Below are 16,176 nucleotides of genomic sequence, written 5' to 3'. Positions count from 1 at the left end.
ACCCATCAGGGGAAGGGAAAGGTGAAAACGTGGGTGATTTCTATATACTATATAGCACCTGTCCAAACATAACCAATGAGATTCATTTATGACCAATCTCCCATTAAAAAGATAAGCCAGAAAGATTGTGTGAAATAGATCTTCCAATCAATGAGGAAGAGATGACAGCTGCACTAACCAGCATGCAATAAGGGAACCAGTGACGTAACATTAGCCCCTGCAGCGAAGAGTGGGGCAAGCTCCAGGGGGCCTCCTCAGCCAGTACCCTGGTCTGAGAGTGCCTGACGGAACCCTAGAGGGGGCCCCTCCATGTGTTTTGCAGGGGCCCCCCTCAAGTTTAGTTATGCCACTGAAGAGAACAGTCATTAGGATTGGTAGATGTATGGAGCACAACGCATGAACAGAACAAGGTATTTACATAATAGCCTGTACAACACCAATCATTCTCGAGAAAGACTATGGCCCTCATTATGACACAGTCGGTAAATCTCGCTTACCACTGCGGTGACAGCCACCAACATACCATCGCAAGGCAAACATCTATTCGCCATATTATGACACACACACACCAAACCAAAAGAAGACTGCCACAAAAACATATCCGCCAGACCAAAGGTCAGTGTTAAACTGTCGGTACGAAAACCCATACCGTTACACCAACAAAACAACGCCCTCCACATTATAACCCACGGATCACCACAGTGGACATTCAACGGTGGTAAACCATTGGTGGTACATACCGGCGCGGTCAGAATGGCCACCCAAAAATAAGACAACACAACATTGCCAAAAACTAAAAACACACACCTGACACTGATACACACACCACACCCACCCACAGCACTATAAAACACATACCCACATTACCCACAACCCTTTACGACCCGAAACTTAGCCAAGAGATAGTCCTGCAAATCATAGACACAACTACACACACCACAAACACCCATTTATCCGTTATGCACCCCACACCCCACCACATTACTCAACACCCACTGCACAACACACACCACACAACACCCATGTCCCCACAAAGGCATCCCCGTTTCACTGATGAGGAGTTGCGGGTCATGGTGGAGGAAATAGTCAGGGTAGAGCCACAGCTGTTTGGACCATAGGTACAGCAAATCTCCATTGCAAGGAAGATGGAGCCATGACAGAGAATCGTGGACTGAGTGAATGTCATTGGACAGCATCCAAGAACAAGGGACGACATCAGGAAGCAGTGGAATGACCTGTGGGGGAAGGTATGTTCCATAGCAGCAAGGCACCACCTCGCCATCCAGAGGACTGGCGGTGGACCTCCACTTCCTCCCCCACAGCTGACAGCATGGGAGTCTTGGCAATACTGCATCCTGAGGGACTCACTGGAGTTGCTGGAGGACTGGACACTGGTGAGTCAATATTTGCTACCTATCCCTCCACATACCTGCATGCCACCACCCCTCACCCTGACACCCATCACTCCACTCCATTCCCCCCCACAGTGCACCATCAGAATATACTAACCTGAATGCCAAGCCCTGCATGCCATACCCACTCCATACCCACTGCATGAACATCCCTCCCAGCCCTGCATGCACACCCCCAACAATGCATGCACAGCATGGAGAACTAACAATCCCACAATATATCACCATACATCACCATCCACAAACAAAGGTAGCAGGGCAACAGCAACGATAAAGGGGAAACTAGGAATTTAGAAAATGTCACAGACATGTAGCATAATACACCACTTACATCCCCACAGGTACCCCAGCCATTCCCAAGGGCGAGGAGGTGCCACAGCTACCCAGTCCCCCACCAGAGGATGCCCCCAGTGATGACAGTAACTCTGGACTTCTGGATCTTGATGAACTCCCTGGCCCATCAGGGTCACAAGAGGGGACACAAGGCTCGCCCTGCACCACCAAAGAAAGCCAAAGATCCTCCTCCACAACCAAAGAAAGTCAAGGATCCCCTCCACCACTAAATAAAGTGAAGGATACCCCTCCACCACCAAAGAAAGCCAAGGAGCCCCCTCCACCAGCAGAGGGCAAGGAGCCCCCACAACCAGCAGAGGAACCCAAGGAGCCCCCACATCCAGCAGTGGAACCCAAAGAACCCACTCCTTGAGCTGAGGGCATGTTGTCCACCCTCCAGAGACTGTTGGGCATGGAGCCCCCTCCAGAAGCAGTGGGCATGTTACCCACTCCAGAGACTGTGGCCTTTCACTCCCCTCCAGAGACTGTTGGGCAAGCAGCCTCCTCCAGAACCAGTGGGCATGTTACCCACTCCAGCGACTGTGGCCTTTCACTTCCCTCCAGATACTGTTGGGCAAGGAGCCCCCTCCAGAACTAGTGGGCATGTTACCCACTCCAGAGACTATGGCCTTTCACTCCCCTACAGAGACTGTTGGGCAAGGAGCCCCCTCCAGAACCAGTGGGCATGTTACCCACTCCTGAGACTGTGGCCTTTCACTCCCCTCCAGAGACTGTTGGGCAAGGAGCCCCCCTCCAGAACCAGTGGGCATGTTATCCACTCAAGCTGAGGTACCCCCCTTTACCCCTGAGGTGCCTGCCTATTTCTAACATGATGCCCCTGAACAGTGGAGTCCGGAAGTTGTCAGGAGTCAAGTTGGGCCTTGGACTATGCCCTGTGGCCATGTGGCCCTTTGGTCCTTTGGACTGGCCATTGGCCCAATCTGGACATTGACGCCTGCATTTCCATGTCATGATTCATTATGGTGGCTGTTGGCATCAAATTTCAGTGTTTGTACTTCAGAATTGTTGTCCTTGCATTATTTTCTAGTGGGTCATGTGACAGTCGTTTTACTCTGCAGCTGGTTCTGTGTATGGTGTGTGTGTGAATGGTGTGTGTTGTGCATGTGTGTGTCACTCTCCTTTTCCTCCCTCCCTCCCTTGTGTGCTAGGCGGCTGTACTCACCACCGTTGTCTTCTTCGACGTTGGTGCTCCAGGATGGCCATGGCGTGGTAGAGCATCGGGAAGACTTGGAGTTCCGGTTCCATGGGGGCCGCGGAGTCCTCTGTGTCCCTGATGGTGAGTCTTTAGTTTACTGTACTGTGTTTCCGCCAGGCTTTTGATGGCGGTGGTACAGCACCAGAAATCCTGGCAGTTTGCCATGTCTTACTATGGTGGGTGGTACCTTTACTTCCTCCTGGCTGTAGATGGCTACCACCATGGTCAGTGGTGTTAACACCCTGGCAGTTGGTGTGGTACATTGTCTGTCTATGGGAGGTATCACGGACATGGTCATTATTTGGCGGTAGTTACCTCCAGGCTGTTGGAGGTATTACCGCCACTTTAACGGTCACCGCCAATGTCATAATGACCACCAATATCTTCATGCAGCCACTGACTTGTCCTGGGTTCAAAGGAACTTGTATATTCCCCAGGGACTGTCAGGTCACTCACGAGGGGAGGTGTCCATCAAAATGGCTAGGAATAAGGGAAAGTGGATCCTGAATGCCTGGCGAGGAAATGAGGGAATACATTTGTAATTAAATCAAGCTTTATTCCTAAATTAATACCTACTCTGTCACATCAGCATGTACCCTATGGGAAGCACTTTATGCCAACTTCAGAGGTAAGCTAATATTATATTTGGAATGTAAGCTGGAAAAGTCAAGATAGTCACCTTGGAAAGTCATATAATGCAGGATGAACAGCAGTTTGTATGCATGAGCAGCTGTGCCTTGCTTAAATAACAACTGATAACTCTGCCAGCATAGACAGAGCACAGATAATTTGGCTAGCATCCCAGAGACAACATTATCAGACAGGGGATGAAGCTGTAAAGCTGTTGTACAGATTAACCAAAAAAGAGTTATTCTCCAGAATTGCCACATAATTAAGATGCCTATGGTGGAAGAAGGGGTGGAGGAGAGGGGGTGATCTCCAAAGCATTCACACAGCACTACACTGAACTATGTAATGCCTATCCTAAAATGACCACAGAGGGTGATCTGCCATTTATAACCAATCTTCCTGTAAAAAAGATAAGCCTACGCAAACGTAGCTTTTCCAATCACTAAAGAAGAGGCAGTAGATGCAACAACCATGCAGTCAGGGAATGTGCTGGAGGCCAAAAGGCTTATGGATTGAGTTGTACAAACACTTTGGTTCAATCTTGTCTCCCTACAGCTTGAATATGTTCCTGGATTCACTAGAAGAATGGTCTCTATTCAGTGATCAGGAAATGGCCACAGGAGTCGGCATACCCAAACTAGGGCATTGAAGAGACTCTATGATCCTCTTTTCATCCCATATCTCTTATCCCATATCTCTTATAAATTTGGAGGCCTACAACTGGCAATGTCAAAGGCACTATATGTCAGGGTTTCGGGCGGGTCTTGTCAGGGCTCTGGTTGGGGGACCCCTTGAGGTCACAGAATATCTCCCAAGGAGGTACTGTACCCAAGCAGAGGAGCAGCTAAAGGCATACACGGGGAAAGGACAGCTATGGTAAGCCACAGAAAAGGGAAAATGAAGGCAGAGCAACCTTAGTGTGAACAAAGAAGGAACTGATCGGTAACGGACAAATACACTGGTGTTATCACTAAGGATGTACACAGGGTAGGGCTCAGAACTTCCCACAGCAACAGGGAACTGACTACTCTTACAGAAAGTCACCCCACAAGCCCCATAGAAAAGAGGCAGAAGAAGTGATTCTGTCTCTGGACCCTTAGGGCACAAACAAGGATTGTACTTACATACACAAAACTAGCCCTTGTGGGTCCAGCTGGAAACACAGCTGCAATTCCTAGAAAACAGCAATAGCACACTGTCACTGTTAGGCACTAAAGACTACATACAACACTAGACAGTATGGGCTGGAAATGCCTCCTGGAAACCAGGAGCCAACCCCAGTACAAAGGAAAACACTTATACACAGATGAGGACTGATAGTACACTTACAAGACACGATAACCTGAGAGGAAACAGAAATAAAAGGAACAAACTAGGAGGCAAAGGCAGGAACAGGGAACATGCTCAGGCTGAAGCAAAGGCAGGAATGGGACTGGAAAATAGAGAGCAGGTTCTGGCTGGAACAATCAGAAACAGGGCTGGAAAACAGAGAGCAGGCTCTGGCTGGGACAACAAGAACAGGACTGGAAAACAGCGCAGGCTCTGACTAGAACAAGCAAGAATAGGACTGGGAAACAGAGAGCTGGAACGAGTAGGAAGAGGGCTGGGAAACAGAGAGCAGGTTCAGGATGAAACAAGGCAGGAACAGGGCTAAGAAACAGGGAGTAGGCTCTGGTTGGAACAAGCAGGAACAGGGCTGAGAAAAAGAAAGCAGGTTCAGGCTGAAGCGGAACAGGAACAGGACTGGAACACAATCCAACAAGGAGTCTGGTACACAAAGGAATCGAACTCCAATGCACGACGAGGAGCTTCAGGGAATGGCAGCTTATAAGCAGTTCCAGGCAGCAGCAAACCCAGGGTTGAGTAGCATGGCTGGGCTGCACAAGATAGGTCACAGGTGTGTGCAGTTTCAGTCTCTCGCAGTATAAAGGAACAACCTGACTGCATTATGGGACCTGAAGTCCATGGGAGCAAATGTAGTTCTTCTATAGCATGCCATATCGAAAAAGGAAGCAAACAGGACTCAGAAAAGGACTCTGAGTGAGTGCTAATTATGATTCCTAGGCTACAGAGAGTCAGTTTACAGCACCCCCTAGAAACGGGACAGCAGAGTCGTAACACTATAACTTGCAGAACAGTTTGCATTGTGTTACTAGATTTTGAAAAGGCCCTTTCCTTGCGCAGCTGGTACTTTCTACATTAAGGGGGTCATTCCTACCCTGGCGGTCATAGACCGCCAGGGTAGGTGACGGAGGAAGCACCGCCAACAGGCTGGCGGTGCTTCCGGGGGCATTCTGACCGCGGCGGTAAAGCCGCGGTCAGAAACGTGTCCCGCCGGTTTCCCGCTGCCCCAGGGAATCCTCCACAGCCGCCATGGGGATTCCGACCCCTTTCCCGCCAGCCTGGTTCTGGCGGTTTTCACCGCCAGAACCTGGCTGGCGGGAACGGGTGTCGTGGGGCCCCTGGGGGCCCCTACAGTGCCCATGCAACTGGCATGGGCACTGTAGGGGCCCCCTAACAGGGCCCCACATTGATTTTCAGTGTCTGCGTGGCAGACACTGAAAATCGCGACGGGTGCAAGTGCACCCGTCGCACACCAGCAACTCCGCCGGCTCCATTCGGAGCCGGCTTCCTCGTTGCTGGTGCTTTCCTGCTGGGCGGGCGGGCGGCCTTTTGGCGGTCGCCCGCCCACCCAGCGGGAAAGTCAGAATCACTGCGGCGGTCTTTTGACCGCGCTGCGGTGTTCTGGCGGGGGAACTTCGGCGGGCGGCCTCCGCCACCCGCCGAAGTTAGAATGACCCCCCAAGTCCTGTGCAAAATACACCCGGCCCCTGAATCTATCCTACATAATGCTACCATATAATAATCCACAAGCCTGAGCTGTGGTGAAAACGGTAATGTCTGACCCCTTCTCAATAAGGAGAAATGTCAGGCAGGGGTGTCCCCATTGTTCCCTATTCTGTTTGTGTTAGCAGCAAAAGCTCTCACAAGATGTGCTGCACAAGTGCAGGGTTTCCAATTGGCAAATAGATCTGAAAATAGAATATCTCTATATGTAGATAATGTCTCCCTTTTAACACAAATGCCACATATCACGGGCCGAATGTTGGTGCACACACGGGAAACATCTTGGGACATATTGAGGTTAGAAGTGAACTGGAATGAGTCAAGCATTATCCCAAGAAAGGGAGGCAACACTGCTGTGTTCACTGCTGTGTCCAATAGGGTGGCAAACAGGCATGCACTGCATTCAATAAATGCATGAGGGAGGAATTGGTATCTACAAACATTTGCAACTCCAACCTCCTATAGAAGCTAGCCTAATTGCTGTCAAGACCCAGAACACTAACCTGGTGATTCTCAAGAGAGAGTGACCTGGAACCTATGACAAGAAACAGTGATAAAAATGCACTGAGGTGTAACACAGCAGGGCAAGCGAGAGAGGGTGTGAATAAGAGAAGAAAAGAAGGTACAGGTTCATCACGGGTTCCTGTCCTCTAGTATGTCATAAGGTATAGTCCTCCCACGTCAGTGTTCATGGTGTTAACTGAACCTTCTTGGCACACTCATTGTGGTACAAAATGAGAAAACAATATAGTGCATTCTAAGGTTTTCCCTGTTCCCTGAACAACAACCTCTATCCAAAATTACCTTCAAAATCTACTTTGCTCTCCACTTCCCTGTTCTCCACTGACTGAATTACCTCTGGCTTTTAATGTGTTTCTTACTCTGAAGGAAGAAGACAATATTTTAAGTACAATTCTCTGTACTTGCAATCTGCATCTATGCACAATGTGCAATGGTTTACCTATTTAATTCACAAACACTCTAATGTCCAGCCTGGGAGTGTGTCCTTGAAAGCAACTTTGCATTCTTTCATGCATGTATTGTTTAATTTCAAGTAGCCTTTTGTATTTCTATCTTGGTATGATTTTAAATTCTATTATTTACCAACATTGTAATTGAAAGTTCTGTGAATCCTAATTTCAACAAATTAGTTTCATAACTGTCTTAAATGTTCTTTTGCCTTCAGGACCGAAGCGCAATCTGTGAGATTTGGGGGTTGTGAATCTCAAATTTGCCAACTCAAAAAGCAGTGGGCTGCAGGCTGGAGGGGTGGTATGACCATGATTAAGGATGAACCCTTTCCATGAGGAATAGGGTCCTTATTGATTTGCATTAGGTGGGCCTCTGTCTAGAGTGACAGTGGGCAAAAAACAATGGGTTGGAAGGTTACCTTGAGTGATTGCCTCTGGTTAGACTATCTGTAAGTATTCATCCCATCACCTTTCGGATGTTTGATTGCCAGCAGTATGCCTGGAAACTTGAAACTAGTGCAGCTTAACAAGCATACCACTGCCAATGTTTGTGAATTCAAAAAGTAGTAAATTAGCCCCAGTCAGAGAGTACTTCCATGAGCGCAGATTTACTACTGCCTTGGTAAACTAGTCACTATGGCCCTCATTACAACATTGGCGGTAACTGCCACCTACTGCCACGGCGACGGCCGCCAACATACCATCGCCGTCCATCCGCATTATGACCCTCAACAGAATTCTGCTAGAAGGCTGGCGGAATACCACCAACGGTCATGACGGCGGACGGCGGTAAGGTGGCGCTGCTGTCAGCAGCAGCGCCACGCCAGAAAAACACCACCCACAGTATCATGAGCAATGATACGGCCTGGCGGTGTTTTGATGGCGGACGCTGCTGCTGACAGCAGCGTCGCGTCCCATCTTCAGCCGGAGGACCCCCTGCAAGCAGGTAAGTCGGGTTCTCCGATAGGAGAAGGGAGTGGGAGGGTATTGTGTGCGTGTGTGAGGGTGTCTGTTAATGAATGCGTGCATGCAGGTGTGAGTCACGTTGAATGAGTGTGTGAATGCCTGAATGTGAGTGTACGTGTATGTTGTGTGTTGTGAATGCATGTGTGCGGCAAAGTATGTTGGTTTGTGTTGCGGTGTCTGGGTATGTATGTGTGCATGCTTGGGTGGGTGTGGGAATGTGCAGGGGGCATTAGAGGGAGGGTGAGGAAGGTCTCTGGGGAGGGGGAGTGGGGCGCGGGAGACCCCTATCAATGCCAGGGAAGGAATTCCCTGGCACTGATACTGCCTACCGCCAGGGTTTTTCGTGGCGGTATGCTTGCCACGAAAACCATGGTGGTAGGTGGGGTCATAATCCCAAGGGTGGGATTGTGATGGTCGCCAGGCTGGTGTCTGAAGTCTCCAGCCCAGAGGCCGTTACCACCCTGCAGACAGAGTGGTACATTGGCAGTTTGGCTTGAGCCAAAACACCAATGTCATAATTTGGGAAAAGGTACCACCAGCCTGTTGGTAGTACCTTTCCCAAAATTACCGCCGACCGCCAGGGTCGTAATGAGGACCTATATGTATTTAGGATCCCTATCCAAAAAGTAAAAACATTTAAACCTCCTGGTGAAATGAGAACAACGGGAAAACCCAACACAGACATAGCTGACCTGACTCAGTGTCCCCAGACCTGTCTACCAAACCAAGAATGCATTTGAGGGGTGTCACATCCCAAACACCCCTGCTGAAGCTATGCCCCTGCCCATTATATCTAGGCCTGGTAGGCTTCCTTGGGAACTCATGACTATGGTCACTTACAACACAACGGCCTGGAGTCCTTGCACTGGGATCACTTATTTTAAAGTATTTTTAGTGCACACCCGTTTTTATGTCTATGCTGCAAGACATATTGATGGTAGAGTTGTCAGACTGGTGGGTGTGGGCAGGGCTCCATGTTTCTAGTCCTCTCCTTTTACAGATAATTTTATCAAGTGACTAACAGCCCCAAGTATTAAGCCAGAGTCACAAATATGGGAGGGCATGCATTCAAATTAACAGGGCAAGCTGAACTAGAGCCATGAGTCTGGTTTGCCTCTAAGAGGCTGTACAAGAGTCGAGCTATGCAAATGTTTGGCATGTATATCACGCAACACACATAACATAAAACTATGGTACAACCTCTTAGTTCAAAAGTGTATTTCTCTAACATACAGAGGCGTTTCACCTTAGTACATCAGATTACATCACTGCATAGACAGACATTGATTAAAGGTGATAGCTTTAGAAACATGCATGTCTCGTCCTCAACGACAATGCCATTAGTGAAATAAGAGGCAAAGAGTTAGAGCCCATTAACACACCCTTCAAGACTGCAACAGAATTGGCACAAAAATGTTATTTTATGTCAGGACCAGAGGTGAGAATTATGCTCATCTTTCTTCACTTTTTATTATTTGGCAGCCATAAAACAAGCTACCTTTCCCACGAAACCATAAGGGAAAGCAAAACATCAAAACCAATCAACACACAGTTTGTTGCATATAGTCCATTCACACTGGTTATGCCCCCTCTTTCTTCACTGTTCAGCCAGGAGCTAAGTGGCTTTTTTGCCTCCTCAGGTTTCAGTGGTTTAAATGTATGTATTATGTAAGAGCTTTGGTTATTATAGAAATGGCACTAGTAGTGTAATTGTTACTGCCTTCTTGAACCTTTTTCTGTTTTCAATCAACCACTGGAGCATGTTACACTCCTCTTGAGTGTAGAGGCTGCGTGTACGCAATAGAGCCCTCCACCCCATAGGAGGAGCTGCGGCTCAGGCAAGACACTCTGCGAGGTGTGCTGTTTGTCCTGACAAAGTGCTGGAGCGTTGCCTTCCGCCAGGGAGCCTTAGCATGCATTGCTTTGCCCATAGTCTGCCTGGAAGCCTCTATGCCCTTGTCGGGTCCGTAAGTGAGAGCACTACCGCTCTGTTTATTCTATAGCGGTGACCACCCCTCCCCGGGGGGTTGGGTCAGTAAAATTTACTCCTGTTGTTTGCTTGTTGGAGCAGAGGTCTTGCGGCCTCATTGAGGGTTTGGCCATAATATTGTCTATAGCTGTTGTTTCTCATGCGCCTTTACGAGAGCAATAATTTCCTATGGGAATGCTTCCACTAAAGTATGTGCCTTGTCAGTTCCCTTCACAGGCCCTCCTTCACCGCTGGGACCGGCCCAGGCCTGTTTTCTCCCTTTGAATTGTGAAGGGTGTGGGTCCCACATCAGAGTCTCAGATTCACAGATTGGCTAGTAATCTAGCCCACACTTTTTGGCCATGCATGAAGCGGGGAATGAACATGTTGAGGAGGAGGAGGTGGCCTTTCTCCCTTTCAATGAACAATTTTGCGAGACTATGGATACCTCGATTCAGCAGGTGGCCTCTGTGGCCATGGCCCCTTTGGAGAAAAAGTTTGAACAGCTGGCTCAGAGTCAGCAGTCTTGAGCACCAAGTCAAACCTCTTAGCGCCCAGGTGACTAGGGTGTTGATTTGGATGCCTTTGAGCGCTTAAAAAGGGCCTTCCTGCAAGCTATGCTGCAGGCACCTGCATCAGGGTCATTAATTTCACCTATGCCACCCCCAATGGATGATGACTCTGAGGGCAATTCCGATGGGGACCCAGGTCCTTCTAGGCCATGGCGCCCATCCTCTGATGCATCCTCTAATCCCAATCATCCTGCAACTGCCTCAGATTCCCTAGAGGCAGATATCCTGGACCCAGATAAGTTGATCTAACCTAGGTCTACTATTTGGCCCCTAGTGAGAAGGTGGTGAAGTTCATGGCAGGTAGACTACGCAAACCTCTACACAATGAGGTTAGGGACTGCATGCGTGCTGAATGCCCATGCCCCTTCTTGGAAGGCAAGGTGGCTTGCACCCCTGAGATGAGCACACTGTCACATTCTTAGCAAAGTACATTAGAGACCGTAGGAAGGGCATTGGCCGCTCTTGTCAATCTTGTCAGTACAACTTTCTGGACCTGACAGGGCCGATCACCCAAATTTTGGTTATGGCTGAGGAAGCCAAGCGGTCGGATAAACTTATTTCTCCTGAAGTCCTATCCGGGTGGGCCCAGAGAGCTGTGATTTTGTTGGGCAATATGAATTGCATGCTCACGACAGAGAGGCGGCGTTCACTCTTGAAAAAGGTGGATCCAAAGCTGAGGTGCCTGGAGAGTTCCAAGATGGACACCTCAGCTGAATGGGGTTTGTTTGGATACCCCTTCATTAAAGAATTGGGCAAGTTCGCGGCCATGTTCAAGTCACTGGATAAGGCCCAGGCATCTAGCAAAAATATTTTCTCCTCAAAGATTTGTGCCAGGGCCAGGCGTGGAAAGTGACGCTCATCCTGCCATTTTAATTCCAATGCCTCTCAAAAAGACCAAAGCTCCTGCAGGGACAATGCCAAAAAGCCACAAGATTCAGCCATTTTTATCCCTCAAGAAGATTCCAGCGGTACCGTGTTGACAGAGGAGTTGGTTGTAGACATACCCAAGGATCTGCCCTAGGTAAAGGTAGGGGGGTCGATTAGCTCTATTTGGACAGAATTGGACGGAGTTCACGTTGGATGCGTGGGTTCTACAGATAATCCGGGGGTTTCATCTACAGTTCATGGAGACCCCATTTCAGGAGTGTCATTGCCATCCTTTGTTTTTTTTCAGGAGGCCTGGCAGATCTCATAAATCAGGAAGTGGAAGAACTCTTGGACAAAGGGGCAATCGTTCCTTCAGAGCTTCATCCTTCCAGTTTTGTCAGCAATATTTTTATTGTGGACAAGAGAGACAGGGTCAGCGTCCCATCCTCAGCGTCAGGGAGTTCAACCAGTTGTTGATTTATCAGCATTTCAAGATGGAGGGAATCCATCTTATGAGGGATCCTCTGCTTCCGGTAGGTTGGCTGTTCTGCTTAGATCTGAAGGACATGTATCTCCGGGTGCCTATCTTCCCTTTGCATCGCTGGTTTTACAGTTCATCTGGGACAATCAGGTGTTCGGGTTTCAAACGTTGCCCTGTCCTTCACCCCTTGGTGTTTTAGCAAAGTTCCAAGCCGGTGGTAGCTTTCCTCCAAGCTAGAGGTATTTGGTTGCTGGTGTACTTTGACGACATTCTCCAGTGTCCTCATGTGCTCTCCTCTCATCTCCAGGTGGCAGTGGATTTGCTGGAGTGTCTGGGATTCGTAATCAACTAAAGCAAGTCTCTGTTGGTTCTAGCTCAGTAAACACATTTTTTGGTGTTTGTGATAGACTCCTGCAAATCTACACTCAGCCTTCCAGGCAGGAAGATGATGATGATTTGTCATGAGATCAAGAAAATGATGTCCAAGTCACAGGTATCTCATAGGCAGTTGGCTCGTCTGGTGGGACTCCTAGCATCTTCCATACAGGTGATTTTCAAGGGGTCCCTCCATTACAAAGTTCTGCAATGCTTGAAGGTGCAGTATCTTTGGTTCCAATTTGGGAGGAGGGCAGGGTCGAAATGCAGTGGTGGCTGGATCACATGGAAGCTTGGAATGGGAGAATAATTTTTGGCTTGGCTCTGAACTTGGTGAATAAGTCAGATGTCACCAGACTGGCCTGAGGCACCAGCTGAGGTGGTGTGTCCACAGGAGGAAAATGGTCATCCGAAGCAACATCTTCACTTCAACTGCCTGGAACTCCTGACAGGGTCCTTTGTGATTCGCTGTTGGATGCAGGACAAGGTGGGTTGCTCAATGTTACTGACAATGGAACAACATTTCGGCAGCTCAGATGTGAATCGCCGGGGGGGAGAGGGGTCCTAGATGCTGTCAGACCTGGTGAAGAGTTTCTGAGCCTACTGTTTGGAACACAACATTTCGGTGACAGCGGAATACCTTCTAGGGAGGTCAAAAGAGATTGCCGATTGGCACTCCTGCCATTTTCAGGATCTCAGTACTTGGCAGCTACATCTGGAGGTCATAACACCAATGTACCATTGCACTCCAAAAAGTCTGTAAGGTTCAGTCCTTCGTGTATTCAAACAGAAACGTTGAACACTGTAATGTGGTCCATAAGGAAGATTTAGTATGGTTCGTTTTCATATGTCTCCGATAAGAACAGCAGTCAACAGAAATTACAGCCAACATCTGGTGGTGTTTCATATTCTTAATGGTCACTGGGGACCCTTCTCAGTGGATCACTTTGCATTGCGTCTCGACCATCACTTGGAGCAGGAAAAAGGGATATGCGTTTCCCCCGTTTGTGATGTTGATGCAAGTGCTGATGCAGGTAAGACGTCAACAGGCGAGTATAATGGTGACCACACTAATTTGGAGATTGCAAGTGTGGTTTCCAGTGATGATGGAACTTTCTTGGGATTTTCCAATCCGTCTATCCCTCAGACCGGATATTCTGTTAGAACCACTGGGGAACCCTCATCACCTGGTTCTGGAAGGGAATCTGCCACTTATGGCATGGCAGATTACAAATCTCAAAGGAAAATCAGCAGACTTTTGGAAGAAGTTCAGTCACATTTGTCCAAAGCTTGGGCGGAGGGCACCAATAAGAGCTACCGGTCTACCTGGAGCAGATGGGTACATTTGTGTGGGTAGAGAGGGACGCTGATCCCATGGCATCAGGAGTTGTTCTCATTGTGAACTTTTTATCCTTGCTGGTGAGTGGTGATATGGTTTACAGGTCATTAAACACTTTCAGTTCCACTACATCGGCAGGCCATATTCCTATAGAGGGCTTTCCAGTGGGGGAGCATCCTTTGGTAAGAAACTTGATGAGGAGTAAGATTATTGTTTCTTCCTTAGCCCAAGTATTCCTCTCTATGAGAAGTTAATGCAATTCTTAACCAGTTTCACTCCTGACCAAGTAACAAGTATCTGTCCAGAAAGCAGTTATCCACTAAGTTGACTATGTTGCTGTGTTTGATCGACAGAGCCCTGGATATTACAGGTAGGTCATTTACCCCTGGAGGGGTCACTTTTCATAGTACACGATTAGTAAAATGTTATAAGAAAGTGTTTTTTTATCCTAGGTTTCTTGATAACCCAAAGTTATGCGTGGCTAATTGCTTGCATGCTTATGAAGCCTTAACAGAAGAGCTTAGCCCGGCGTGTGAACAGCAGCACTTGATAGCCTTACATAAACCATTTAAGGCGGTGTCTTCGCCAACCATAGCCCATTGGGTTAAATATATCATGCAGGAAGCGGGCATTGATACATCTATGTTTGGTGGTCATTCAGCACAAGGGGCTATGTTCTCTAAAGCTTTTTATTTGAAGGCTTGTGTCGAAGATATAGTGAATGTGGCTGACTCGTCTTCGGAGTCCACCTTTAAAACCTTCTATTTTAAACTGGTAGTGGATATGGGTACCTTGGTGGTAAATAAGCTTTGCACAAGCTTAATCCTCGCCTCCAGTCCTGATGCACAATGTAAAATTTTGTAGCTTTCTTAATGGAAAGCTTCAATTCTATTAAGGACTCAGAGATGAGGATTATTCCACCCGATCACAGGTGGTTTCCCTCCCTGAGATGGATTGGCGTGGGACAGTTCTGTAGTTCTAATATGGATAAGTATAATTCTGTTATGATGTTGATGGTTGTATGCCGTAGGAGATTATGGCCCTCATTATAACCCTGGCGGACGGTGGTAAAATGGAGAAATGTACTGCCAACAGGCTGGCGGTACATTTCCCCATATTACGACATTGGCGGTTTGGCTCGAGCCAAACCGCCAATGTACCACTCCGTCTGCCACGGCCGTATTATGACCCCGCCTACCGCCATGGTTTTCGTGACTTTCTTACCACCACGAAAACCACGGTGGTAGGCACTATGAGTGACAGGGAATTCCTTTCCTGTCACTGATAGGGGTCTTCCCCGCCCGCCTCCCCAGGTTCTCTCCCCCTCCCACTCCAGACCCACCCCCAATATACACGCACCTTCACGCACCATCGCACACACTCATACCCACATGCACCCCGCATGCATACATCCATTCACACACACATCCAAACACACTGACATACATACAAGCACACATGCATTCACACAACACAACATACACGTACACGCACTCACACATGCACACACATACAACATGCAATACACACCCTCATTCATGCACGCAAAAACATAAACACACCCCCCAAACACACACAACACCCTCCACTCCCTCCCCCTCCCCTGTCGGAGCACCCGACTTACCTGATTTCAGGGGGTCCTCCGGCAGGAGACGGGACGGGGCGCTGCTGCCAGCAGCAGTGTCTGCCAGCAGAACACCGCCAGGCCATATCATGTGTCATGATACGGTCTGCAACGGTAATTTGGCAGCCGTCGCTGCGGCAATAGGCGGTTTTTATTGCCAATGTTATAATGAGGGCCTATATGTTGTTTTGATCAGGTATAGTTTCTAATTGTTTGTTCCACTACTGTTTGTTTTCATTTTGAACGATTTAGGTTGGAATATATTTTACAATTTCTTTTTTTTTTTCTTTTTTTTTTTTTGTCTGTTTAGGAAATTATGTCACTAAGCAGGACTGAGGCTCAGTTCAAAGGATATTCGAGGATGGATGATGTTTTTCACACGAAGAAAGAGGAGGCATAAACAGTGTCAATTAACAAGCTGTGTGTTGATGATTTCCCAGGAAAGGAGGTAGTTTGTTTTATGGCTGCTGTATAGTAAAAAGTGAAGAAAGATTAGCATAATCATCGCATCTGAGTTCTTAACAGAATTGAACCTTTCTGTTACAAAAGCTAGGAAATGTTACATTGTGCAGGT

This window comes from Pleurodeles waltl, chromosome 5 (genome assembly GCF_031143425.1).
Source record: "Pleurodeles waltl isolate 20211129_DDA chromosome 5, aPleWal1.hap1.20221129, whole genome shotgun sequence".
NCBI lineage: Eukaryota > Metazoa > Chordata > Amphibia > Caudata > Salamandridae > Pleurodeles > Pleurodeles waltl.
The sequence above is the reverse complement of the archived record's forward strand: the minus strand, read 5'-3'. Positions refer to the sequence as shown.